Source organism: Pristiophorus japonicus, chromosome 2, assembly GCF_044704955.1.
Source record: "Pristiophorus japonicus isolate sPriJap1 chromosome 2, sPriJap1.hap1, whole genome shotgun sequence".
NCBI classification, from domain to species: domain Eukaryota; kingdom Metazoa; phylum Chordata; class Chondrichthyes; family Pristiophoridae; genus Pristiophorus; species Pristiophorus japonicus.
Window position 1 is genome coordinate 354,710,159 of NC_091978.1, and position 11,882 is coordinate 354,722,040.

Sequence of the window (11,882 nt, forward strand, 5' to 3'; positions counted from 1 at the left end):
AACTCTGAAGAAAATAAACAGATAAGCAAACTGGGCAGACAGGTGGCAGATACAATTTAATTTGAATAAGTGTGAGGTAATACATTTTGGGAGGAAACCAAGGAATGGGAGTATACACTCAATGGAAAGACAGTAAAGTGTGTGGATGAATAGAGAGGCTTAGGGGTTCAAATACACAATTATCTGAAAGTCTGTCTGCCAGTAGATAGCTAAAGAAAAGGCCAGCGGTATTTGGGCTTTTATAAATAGGATCATATAGAGTAACAAAGTCATTATAAATCTGTATAAGACATTGGTTAGGTCACACTTGGAACAATTTGTGCACTTTTGATGCCCCATTACAGAAAGGACATTAAAGCCACAGAGAGTACACAGTGTAGATTCACCAGGATGATGTCAGGGGTGGGAATCTATAGTTATGAGAAAAAACTTGAGATACTGGGACTATTTCCACTGGAGCAGAGAAGGCGAAGAGAGGATTTAATAGAGGGCTTTAAAATTATGAAGTGTTTTGATAGTGGTTAGGGAATCAGTGGTGAGATGTCGCCAATTCAGAATTCTCACTAAGAGGGCGGGAAAAGAGGTTCGGAGAAATTTCTTTACACACAAGGCTGTTGGAGCATGGAATGCTTTGCTTCAGGGAGTGATTGAGGCAGAGACCATTGCATCTTATAAAGGAAATTGGATAAATATTTGAAGCAGGGGTAGTTAATAGACTGGGGGAGAGCACAGGGCAGTGAGATTAGTTTGGGATTGCTCTAGCACAGAGCCAGCATAGAAACAATGGGCAAACGTGCCACTTCCTGTGCCCTTCTACGGTTCCATGGTTCTAGGGAGAGCATGCAAAAAAGAAGTAGAAAGGAATCAAAAGGTGACGTCACAGCCAAGGGGGTAAGTGATTGGCTGGTGATTGGTGAATAGGTTTTCTTTTTATTTTTTGTATCAGTAAGTAAACTGTAACAGTGTTACCAATTTAAGGGTATCTAAGGGTTAAGGCATGGCAGGAGAGCTCGGTCACGTGATATGCTCCTCCTGTACCATGTGGGAACTCAGGGACACTTCCGGTGTCCCTGACGACTACGTGTGTGAAAAGTGTATCCGCCTCCATCTCCTGACGGACCGCGTTGCGGAATTGGAGCTGAGGGTGGATTCACTCTGGAGCATCCACGATGCTGAGAATGACATAAGTGGCACGTGTAGTGAGTTGGTCTTACCGCATGAGAAGGATCCACAGCCAGCTAGGGAATGGAAGACCAGCGGAAGAGTAGTACAAAGAAGGTAGTGCAGGGATCCCATCTGGTCATCCCCCTGCAAAACATACACTGCTTTGAGTGCTGTTGAGGGAGATGACTCATCAGGGGAGAGCAGCAGCAGCCAAGTTCATGGCACCGTGGCTGGCTCTGTTGTACAGGAGGGCATGAAAAAGAATGGGAGAGCGATAGTGATAGGGGATTCAATCATAAGGGGAATAGACAGGTGTTTCTGCGGCCGCAATCGAGACTCCAGGATGGTATGTTGCCTCCCTGGTGCAAGGGTCAAGGATGTCTCCGAGCGAGTGCAGGACATTCTAAAAAGGGAGGGAGAACAGCCAGTTGTCGTGCACATTGGTACCAACGACATAGGTAAAAAAAAGGATAAGGTCCTACGATACAAATTTAAGGAGCTAGGAGCTAAATTAAAAAGTAGGACCTCAAAAGTAGTAATCTTGGGATTGCTACCAGTGCCACGTGCTAGTCAGAGTAGGAATCGCAGGATAGCACAGATGAATACGTGGCTTGAGCAGTGGCGCAGCAGGGAGGGATTCAAATTTGTGGGGCATTGGAACAGGTTCTGGGGGAGGTGGGACCGGTACAAACTGGATGGTCTGCACTTGGGCAGGGCCGGAACCAATGTCCTAGGGGGAGTGTTTGCTAGTGCTGTTGGTGAGTTAAACTAATATGGCAGGGGGATGGGAACCAAAACAGGGAGACAGAGGGAAACAAAAAGGAGACAAAAACAAAAGACAGAAAAGAGATGAGTAAAAGTGGAGGGCAGAGAAACCAAAGGCAAGAAACAAAAAGGGCCACTGAATATAAAAGGGCTGCAGGAGGGGTCAAAACTAAAAATCATGGTTTAAAAACTAGGATGAAAACACTCCACCTAAATGCACGCAGCATTCGAAATAAAGTAAATGAGTTGACGGCACAAATCATTACAAATGGGTATGATTTGGTGGCCATTACAGAAACATGGTTGCAAGGTGGCCAAGACTGGGAATTAAACATACAGGGGTATCTGACGATTCAGAAAGATAGGCAAGAAGGGAAAGGAGGTGGGGTAGCTCTGTTAATAAAAGATGATATCAGGGCAGTTGTGAGGGATGATATTGGCTCCAATGAACAAAATGTTGAATCATTGTGGGTGAAGATTAGAGATAGTAAAGGGAAAAAGTCACTGGTCGGCGTAGTTTATAGGCCCCCAAATAATAACTTCATGGTGGGGCGGGCAATAATCAAGGGAATAATGGAGGCATGTGAAAAAGGAACGGCAGTAGTCATGGGGGATTTTAACCTACATATCGATTGATCAAATCGCACGGGGTAGCCTGGAGGAGGAATTCATCGAATGCATACGAGATTGTTTCTTAGAACAGTATGTAACAGAACCTACAAGGGAGCAAGCCATCTTAGATCTGGTCCTGTGTAATGAGACAGGAAAAATAAACGATCTCCTCGTAAAAGATTCTCTCGGAATGAGTGATCACAATATTTGTAATACAGATTGAGGATCAGGAAGTTGTGTCAGAAACGAGCGCACTATGCTTAAACAAAGGGGATTACAGTGGGATGAGGGCAGAGTTGGCTAAAGTAGACTGGAAACAAGGACTAAACGGTGGCACAATTGAGGAACAGTGGAGGACTTTTAAGGAGCTCTTTCATAGTGCGCAACAAAAATATATTCCAGTGAAAAAGAAGGGCGGCAAGAGAAGGGATAACCAGCCGTGGATAACCAAGGAAATAAAGGAAAGTATCAAATCAAAGACCAATGCGTATAAGGTGGCCAAGGTTAGTGGGAAACTAGAGGATTGGGAAAATTTTAAGCAACAGCAAAGAATGACTAAAAAAGCAATAAAGAAAGGGAAGATAGATTACGAAGATAAACTTGCGCAAAACATAAAAACAGATAGTAAAAGCTTTTACAGATATATAAAACGGAAAAGAGTGACTAAAGTAAATGTTGGTCCCTTAGAAGATGAAAAGGGGGATTTAATAATGGGAAATGTGGAAATGGCTGAGACCTTAAACAATTATTTTGCTTCCGTCTTCACAGTGGAAGACACAAAAACCATGCCAAAATTTGCAGGCCACAGGAATGTGGGAAGGGAGGACCTTGAGACAATCACTATCACTAGGGGGGTAGTGCTGGACAGGCTAATGGGACTGAAGGTAGACAAGTCACCTGGTCCTGATGAAATGCATCCCAGGGTATTAAAAGAGATGGCGGAAGTTATAGCAGATGCATTCGTTATAATCTACCAAAATTCTCTGGACTCTGGGGAGGTACCAGCAGATTGGAAAGCAGCTAATGTAACGCCTCTGTTTAAAAACGGGGGCAGGCAAAAGGCAGGTAACTATAGGCCGGTTAGTTTAACATCTGTAGTGGGGAAAATGCTTGAAACGATCATTAAGGAAGAAATAACGGGACATCTGGATAGGAATAGTACAATCAAGCAGACGCAGCATGGATTCATGAAAGGGAAATCATGTTTAACTAATTTACTGGAATTCTTTGAGGATATAACGAGCATGGTGGATAGAGGTGTACCGATGGATGTGGTGTATTTAGATTTCCAAAAGGCATTCGATAAGGTGCCACACAAAAGGTTACTGCAGAAGATAAAGGTACGCGGAGTCAGAGGAAATGTATTAGCATGGATAGAGAATTGGCTGGCGAACAGAAAGCTGAGAGTCGGGATAAATGGGTCCTTTTCCGGTTGGAAATCAGTGGTTAGTGGTGTGCCACAGGGATCAGTGCTGGGACCACAACTGTTTACAATATACATAGATGACCTAGAAGAGGGGACAGAGTGTAGTGCAACAAAATTTGCAGATGAGACAAAGATTAGTGGGAAAGCGGGTTGTGTAGAGGACTCAGAGGCTGCAAGGAGATTTGGATAGGTTAAGCGAATGGGCTAAGGTTTGGCAGATGGAATACAATGTCGGAAAGTGTGAGGTCATCCACCTTGGGGAAAAAAAACAGTAAAAGGGAATATTATTTGAATGGGGAGAAATTACAACATGCTGTGGTGCAGAGGGACCTGGGGGTCCTTGTGCATGAAACTCTTTTACCCAAAAGGTTAGTTTGCAGGTGCAGCAGGTAATCAAGAAGGCAAATGGAATGTTGGCCTTCATTGCGAGAGGGATGGAGTACAAAAGCAGGGAGGTGTTGCTGCAACTGTATAAGGTATTGGTAAGGGCCGCACCTGGAGTACTGCGTGCAGTTTTGGTCACCTTACTTAAGGAAGGATATACTAGCTTTGGAAGGGGTACAGAGACGTTTCACTAGGTTGATTCCAGAAATGAGGGGGTTATCTTATGATGATAGATTGAGTAGACTGGGTCTTTACTCCTTGGAGTTCAGAAGGACGAGGGGTGATCTTATAGAAACATTTAAAATCATGAAAAGGATAGAAAAGATAGAGGCAGAGAGGTTGTTTCCATTGGTAGGGGAGACTAGAACTAGGGGGCATAGCCTCAAAATACGGAGGAGCCAATTTAAAACCGAGTTGAGAAGAATTTCTTCTCCCAGAGGGTTGTGAATCTGTGGAATTCTCTGCCCAAGGAAGCAGTCAAAGATAGATAGATTTTTTAGCAATAAGGGAATTAAGGGTTACGGGGAGAGGGCGGGTAAGTGGAGCTGAGTCCACGACCAGATTAGCCATGATCTTATTGAATGGCGGAACAGGCTTGAGGGGCTAGATGGCCTACTCCTGTTCCTAATTCTTATGTTCTTATGTTCTTATGTTCTTATGCAGTCCAACTCATTTGGAGCTTAATAAGAAGGAGTGAGGCAAGTTCAAAGGGGCACATGCTATAGGAGAAGACTTGCAGGCAAATACCCAGATGCAGATAATTTCACTCACTCACTGCCATGCAAGGCATCTCCAAGGGAAGAACAGGACAGCAATGTGCCCTTTATTTTAGATCAGTAACACAAGGTATTTGATCTTGCAACTAATCCTAAGCCCCTCATCAACAGTATAAGTGGTCACTGAAATTTACTTCCTCAGAGCCATACCCCCATGCATTGTTTTATGATGAAGAGCCCTGAAATTGTGTGCAGATCCTCCCAGCCTGCTGTTGTCACTCTGGCAGGAGACCAGCAGTGTTTGAGATGATTACAAGTATTGATTCGGTAGATGGAGAGAAACTTTCCACTGGTGGGGGGAGTCCAGAACAAAGGGCCTTTACCTTAAAATAGAGCAAGGCCGTTGAGGTGCACTTCACACAAAGGATACTGGAAATATGAAAATCTCCCCCAAAAAGCTGTTGAGGCTACGTCAGTTGAAAATGTCAAAATTGAAATTGATTGATTTTTGCTAGGCATTGGTAGTAAGGGATATGGATCCAAGGCAGGTGGATGGAGCTAAGGTGCAGATCAGCCATAATCTAAGTGAATGGCAGAACATGGTCGAGGGGCTGAATGCATTATTACTGCTCTTCCCATTTCTCATCTCCATGTTGCTGCTTGACAACATCATCCTAAGGGCCGAAATTACCCTCCACCCGAAACGGGCCACACCCACCGCTTATTGGCGTGCATTACCGCCGCAATGGATGGGGCGACCATTAGAGCGAACTTCAGCAATTTGGTGGACAAAAAGGTGCGGTGTTGGTGGTGGGAATGGGCTCTTTGCAGCGGTGTGGGGGCGGACTCCCCGATTCGGCCAAGAAGTTCAGCTGATACCGATTGACTGATGATGAGGCAACGGCTCCCTGGCCGCCTTAAAGGGCAGGTTTTGCAGCCAGGCCCTGAGCATTGAGTTTGTCTGTGCTGCTTCTGAAGGAATGGTTAATGCAAGAGCTTTAAGGGGGGCCAGCCGCTTCTCGGATGTTGAACTTGAGACCTTTGTCCAAGCTGTAGAGAGAAGGAAGCGCGTACTGTATCCGGACATAGAAAGAGCCAGTCACGCCGTCTTTGTGAATGTGGGGAGATAGATAGCTGCGGAGATGTCGGGGACCTCAGTTCATGACTGCACTGCAACCCAATGCCGCAAAAGGCTGAACAACTTCATTCGACTGATGAAAGTGAGTAGTCCTGACCTTCCAGTTTACTGTCTCTCTGCATTCTCAATATTTTGAAAAGCTAATTGGTTGATGCACTAGGCTTTGGTCAAAGTGGTGTTCACACATATTAAGCTGTTTTTTTGAGGAATTTAAGACTGTCCTGAGCCGAGACCTCTCACTCCGCCATTGCTGCCAACCATGGCTTCGTCCCAGCCAGTTCCGACTGATGTCGCCGAGGAGGACGTGACCCAGTCTGCAGCTGGCCCGTCGAGGGCATCCTAAAAGGACATCTGTAGCTTCTACACCTGAAACACAGCAGCCTTCCCAGAGCCATGATGCAGCCACAAGGGAGACACTGCGGCATAGTTCCAGAATAGGTATGTGCAAGAGAGATTATAAGGAAATGCACAAGGGTGAGAATTGATAATGTGTTTGTTTTTTTACATCGTTATTTCTTGTGTAATAAATCTATATTTTGGGTTTCAATATATGTGCCGGTCTCGCGTTTCACTGTGGGGAATGATGTGTGAAAGGGCTCATTGGTTTGCCCGTGGAGATGTACAGAACGAGCAGCAACGAGACGGTCTAGGACTTCTCTTACAGGGTCAGGATGGCAATGCTGCCTCCTGTGGGGCTGCCGACCCACATCCTGCACCTCCTCCTCCTCCTGCGCGTCATGCTCCTGCACCTCCTCCTCCTCCTGCGCGTCATGCTCCTGCACCTCCTCCTCCTCCTGCGCGTCATGCTCCTGCACCTCCTCCTCCTCCTGCGCGTCATGCTCCTGCGCCTCCTCCTCCTCCTGCGCGTCATGCTCCTGCGCCTCCTCCTCCTCCTGCGCGTCATGCTCCTGCACCTCCTCCTCCTCCTGCGCGTCATGCTCCTGCGCCTCCTCCTCCTCCTGCGCGTCATGCTCCTGCACCTCCTCCTCCTCCTGCGCGTCATGCTCCTGCGCCTCCTCCTCCTCCTGCGCGTCATGCTCCTGCACCTCCTCCTCCTCCTGCGCGTCATGCTCCTGCGCCGCCGCCTCCTGGTCCTCCTCGGGTGGTATTGTAGCCTCGTCCTCCAAGGGTTGTGCCCTCATGATTGCCAGGTTGTGAAACATGCAGCAAATGACCACGAAAAGGGACATCCGTCCAGGCGAGCACTGCAGCACTCCTCCTGAGCTATCCAGACAACAGAACTTCTGTTTAAAGGATTCCAATGGTTTGCTCGATGATGCACCTGGTGGCTGAATGAGAGTCATTGTACGATTACTGCGCAATAGTCCTGGGGTGGCGAAGGGGAGTCAGCAGCCAAGTGCAGAGTGGGTAGCCCGTGTCTCCAAGGAGCCAGTTGCAATCTTGGTTTGGGCCAACGAAGACGCCGGGCACACCAGTCTACCGCAGGATGAAAGCATCGTGGTTGCTGCCAGGATACTGGGCATCAACTGCCATGATTTTGCGGTTGTGGTCGCACATCAGTTGGACATTGAGGGAGTGGAATCCCTTGCGGTTACGGAAGATCTCGTGATTGTTCTGTCGTGCCCTCAATGCGACGTGGGTGCAGTCTATGGCGCCCTGAACCCTGGGGAAGCCCGTTATCCTTACGAATCCGGTCTGCCACTCCAACTGCTTCTCCCAGCTCATAGGAAAGGATATGTAGTCCTTACTCCTCTTATACAGAGCATCTGTCACCTGACGGATGGAGCTGTGTGCAGCAAACTGGCAGATGTTCGATATGTCTGCTGTTGCAGCTTGAAAAGATCCAGCCGCATAGAAATTGAGGTTGATGGTGACCTTTGATGCGACTGACAGAGCTGTTCTCAACCTTGCTTGATGCTGCAGGAGAATACACAGCTCCGCGACGACGTCCTTGAGGGATCGCAGTTTCCGGAGACACTGGTCAACTGTCAGGTCCATGTAGGAGAACTGCTGTCTGTAGACCCTTTCACAATAGGGCCTTCTGCCACCACGACTATGTAGGCGTGTTCCTCTGACAGCTGCCACATTGCCTTCTCCATCCTGCTGTTGTTGGTCCTCACCCTCAGCAGCCTGGTGGTGGCATGCATCTGCCTCCTGTCCATCTCGCCCACGATGTGTTGCGGGGGTGGGGGGGTTCTGCGTCCCTGACCCTCCTCCTGATGGCAGGCCCTTCCCGAGGTCCTTCCTGCTGCACCTCTCTGGGTTGAGCTCTGTCTCCATCTCCATGGCACTCTGCATGTTCCTCAGCCATGTGTGTTGCGTCCCTTGCCCGCTGCCTCTCCAGCCGTTGGAGCTGCCTCCTCCTGCGTGCCTCCCTGCCACACACACTGTGCAGGAAGCGTTCCGCTGCCAGTACTGTCCCCATTTAGTAACCCTCCTCAAGCCCAGCCTCCTCAATCAGCGCTCTCTGTTGCAGAGTATGACGAACCTGGCCCACTATTCCTCAATTCCGGTGTCAAGAAGGCAACTCTCAATGGTTTAAACCGTCCAAAATAATCTGGCTGACAAGAACGCACCGTGCACTTAAATGCCGCTGGCAGTGTGTACTGACCCAAAAACCTGTTGTTGGCACCGACAGGTGGCAGGAAAACGACTTAAGGGCAGTTTAGCTTCCGGGGAGGGTCCAAGACGGGGAGCGCTCTGATGACATCGTTAATGACGCATACGCAGGAGCGGGACGGAAGTGGAGGGAGCGGGCTGGATACTTACACAGCCGAAAATATCCATCAGGACAATGCCGCGAGTGCCGGTTAATCCGCCGTGACACGGCGGCCATTCCGCTCCGACCAGTGGCCGCCGCTTTCAGGCGACCAGAGGTCTTATAGAAAGGAGCAGTTTCGGCCCCAGCGTCAGCTGATGACACCCAGCTCTACCTCACTACCAACTTCTCACGACATCTCCACGGTCTTTAAATTGTCAGACTGCTTGTCTGACATCCAGAACTGAAAAGCAACCTAGCAAGGGTTAAGTGGGAGAGTGCAGAGAACTGCGACACACAAACAAAAGAGGACAGTTATGAAAGGATCCTGAAAGGAAATGTAGCCACCTATATTTCCCTATGAAAAGGAAGAGTATATATTGAGCGAAACCCACAGTAGCCAAGTGCAGAATTCTTTCATTAACCTGTACTCGTGACATACTTTAAGATTTATAAAAGGAGTGTAATAGCCTTTCAGGTAGGAAAAGGGTAAAATCAGTTAGTATGAACAAAAAAAAAAGAATATTAGGCAACCTAAAACAATGAGAGAAAGAGGAGTGATTCAAACCATGGGCAAGCATTTTGTGCTTCAGTTCGGAGTCAAAGATCAGTTAAGGAACCAGTAGGGCCATTGCAGGATGACTTGGAGGATTATACATGATGACAAAGGCATGGGAGAAGAGTTGAACAGATAGTCTGTGTGGTTTTAACTGCGAGAGGGTTGAATCTGCCCTTTGCATAACAGATAAAGAGAAAAACCCAGGAAGGTTGTTTGCAGTTCTCAAGGGAAATGGCACTCGGTAAATGAAAAGGGTGCAAGGTAGAAAGATCAGCAGAGCCAGATTTAATTTATCCTCGGGTAATGATAGAAATGGCAGAGGTTGTGCGTGGTGTCCCAGTGAATACTTTCAATGGTTTCTTGATTAATGCCGGATGATTGGAGAAAAGCGTATGTGGTGCCCTTATTTAAAAAAGGAATAAAGTCAAATCCTGGAAGCTATAGAGCAGTGAGTCTAAACTCTGTAGCGGGAAAGTTAATAACAATGATCAGTAGCAATCATAGCACATGGCGGGTGATATAGTGGCCTTGGAAAAGGTCTGCAGGAGAGCTACAAGAATGATTGCTAGCTTAAAGAACATCAGCTACTCCGATAGGCTGAAGGATCTTGGCCTATTTACTTTACAGCAGCGTAGATTTAGAGATGACCTGATAGAGGTCTATAAAATAATTGAAGTACTGGATCGTGTACCTATTGAGAAATTATTCCAGTTGAGCAGAATGGAAAGGATCAAGGGACTTACATTTAAACCATGCAACAGTGGGAATAGACTACCATTTTCGCTGCGCTACCGTTTTCAGGCCAAACTTTCAGCTCTTGGTGTCTGCGGTAAGGGAGGCGTTGCACACTCATTCACGGCACAAAAACGCGAGTTTCGCCAAATTTAGTGTGGGACTGGGAACGCTGCAAGAGATGCCTTGGGAGGGGAAAAAACAAAAACATTTTTTTTTTAATTACCAAGGCCCTTAACTAACTAACCGCTGCAAAAAAAAAATTTTAAAACAAAAACTTTAACTTACCTGTTTTGTAGGTTTTCGTACTTACTGCTGCTGGCAGGGCTGCACCTGTCACTGTCCTGGGCACGGCGTACGATCAGGTCAGTGCCGAAACTCGGACGATAACGCAATCCGTGTTGTTACAGGTCCGGCGCAGCTCTCCCCGGCAGTACGTCCCATCGCCTCCGCAAACACGTACCCGAGGATCCCGCCCGGGCTTTGCCGCGGAGGGTCAAAACCCGGCGAAAAGCTGGTCACAAACCACCCGGAAATCCAGCCGTAGATGTTGGGCAGTTGTTCTTTTCCCAGAAAGTAGTGATCCTCCGGAATGATGAAGCTGTTTTCTTTCCCTCCTCGTCAATTTTGAATGTTCGTAATGTTACAAGTGACCGCCAGAATGTATACATGGAGAACACCCAACACGGCTTCAGAAACCTGATGTGGTTTTTTGAAGAGGCAACTGGAATGGTGAATCAAAGAGACCCGGTTAACATCATCTGTTTGAATTTCCAAAAGCTTTTGATAAACTGCCTCATAAGGGATTGAATGTAATAATTCGATGTGAAGGCAGAAATCGCAAGATCCGTAACAAATTGGTTAAAGGACCATGAACAAAGGGTGATCTTCAATGGTGCAGCTTTCCAATTGGGTCTTGTCATTAGTGAGATTCCCCAGGGTTCGGTGCTACATGCCTTCTGTTTATGATATACACTAACGTTCCAGAGGAGGGCTCAGTAACTAAATTCATCAATATGTGAAAAGAGGGCAATAGATTGCAAATGGAAGAACCAAGCCCAAGATTAGCAAATGGCTTTCAATGAGATGAGTGGAGGTAGGGACAGAGAAAAGAGGCATGGAATATAGAATGAGTGGATGAAAGGTTAAAGGTAACTTGGAGAAAGGAAGATGGTTCGAGCGCAGTATCAGGAGTTTGCAATCAAAGCAAATAGAGTTCTCGGTTGTTGTGCCTGGTCTATTCTGTATGCAACTAAATCCATGATAAAAAGGTCATATAAGGCTTTGGTAAGATCTCATTTGGAGTGCTGGCTACTACTTCAGAAAAGATGTTATGGCTCCAGCAGGAAAAGACAACAAGGATGAACTCTGGCCTGAGATCATTGGGCTATGAAGGTACATTTATTGCCTTTGGTTTGTAATTCACTGCAGAGATGTATAATACGAGCTGGATTTTCAGGTCTTCTCTGCTCCGTTTTTCACCCTGAGAGGCGGCATTGGCGGCGGTGAGGTGTTTTGGTTGGATGGTTAGCCTCCAGCGCCCTGCAGTGATCCTCGGGTCCGGTTTTGCAGTGGTACGGAGCAGCACCGCCCGGAAGAGCTGCACCAGGTGTGCAAAGCCTCTGGTTGCGAAATCGGCGCGAATTTTGAGTCTTGCCCGACCCGTA